Raw genomic sequence first — 1,554 nt, forward strand, 5'->3', positions numbered from 1 at the left:
AAAAAAAAAAAAAAAAAAAAAAAAAAAACACGAAGGTGTGGCGCAGGCCTGTAATTCCCATTCCTGTAACTAAGGAGGCTGAGGCAGAAGGAATGCTGCGAGTTTGAGAACAGCCTGGGCTACACAGTGAGTTCTAGGGCAGTCTGAACTAGGTAGACCCTGTCTCAAAAAAGAAAATACATAGATATGATGTATTGGGATGAACAAAGGATTTTTAAATGTGCTGAAGAATTTACTGGAGGGGCCAGGGATTTACCTGAGCGGCACCATGTCTGCCTTGTAAGTGCAAGGTCCTGAGTTTGATCCCTGATACCAGAAAAACATTTTTTTTTTTTTTTACTGGAGGTCCAGGGATGTAGCTCAGTGGCACCTCACCGGCCCTGCAAGCACAAAGTCATGTACCAATTTCTGGTACAGGGGAAGAAAAAAATTTACTGGAAAAATGACAGTGGATGAACAGGTTGAGATGCTCCACAGAGAAACAGAAATTAAAAGCTAAGTGGGAAGTCTTGTAATGAAAAGTACAAATCTAAACTGAAAAAGTTACCCAAAATAAAAAAATGTTATTTTTTTAGGCCTAACACTAAGTTAGAACAGGGACTGAATTGGAAGACAAGCCAATAAGTTGGCCACAGCTCAGAGAGAAAGAAAAATACAGGGTTTAAGACTTGTGGGACACTGTCCAATGTATCCATAATTTGAGAATCTGGAGAGGAGAGGCACATTATAGGGTAAGAGAAATCATTATAGCAATAATGCCTGAAATTTCCCCACAGTTGTTGATAAACAACAAATTCAAGTACTTAAGTGCACCCCAGGCTGAATAAAATAGAGTGAAGACCATATTTGGACATATTATTTTCAGGTGAAAAAGAACAATTTCTTGCTGACTGACAGGAAAAATGACTAAAGGCTAAAGTCTGGTGTGGCAGGACCAGGCAGGCCTGTAATTCCAGCACTGGGGAGGCTGAGGCACAAGGATCACTGCAAGTTCAAGGCCAGCCTAAAATACACAGTGAGACTCTGTCTCAAAAAACATCACAAAACAGTGCTGGGCATTTAGCTCAAGTGGTGCTGCACCTGCTCTGCAAGCACAAGGTCCTGAGTTTGATCCCCGGTAGCATTAAAAAAAAAAAATTGCAAAACAAAAGAAAAAACCTAAAGGCCAAAGGAAAATATCCTTAATGGGAACCTCTGTTTCCAAGAAGGAATGTAAAACTTTGGAAATGATAAATAGCTTAATTTTTCTAAATATCTATTAGCTACTTAAAGCAAAAGAAATTACAATATTTGTAGAACTAAAGACAAAAGCAAAGTGGGAGGGGGCAATAAATGAAATTATACTTGTTTAAGGTTATTTTGTACAAAATGTATACTATTTAAGGCAGACTGATAAATTGAAGGTGCAAACTCAATCTCACTAAAAAGTGCAGTAGAGCTAAAAAGCCATAAGAGGATAAAATGGATTACTAAGAAATATGTGATATAGGGTCGGGGATTTAGCTCAGTGGTGCCACCTGCCTTGCAAGTGCAAACACCCGAGTTCAATCCCCT

The sequence above is a fragment of the Fukomys damarensis genome, unplaced genomic scaffold (assembly GCF_012274545.1).
Source record: "Fukomys damarensis isolate Sample0158 unplaced genomic scaffold, DMR_v1.0_HiC HiC_scaffold_2, whole genome shotgun sequence".
Lineage (NCBI taxonomy): Eukaryota > Metazoa > Chordata > Mammalia > Rodentia > Bathyergidae > Fukomys > Fukomys damarensis.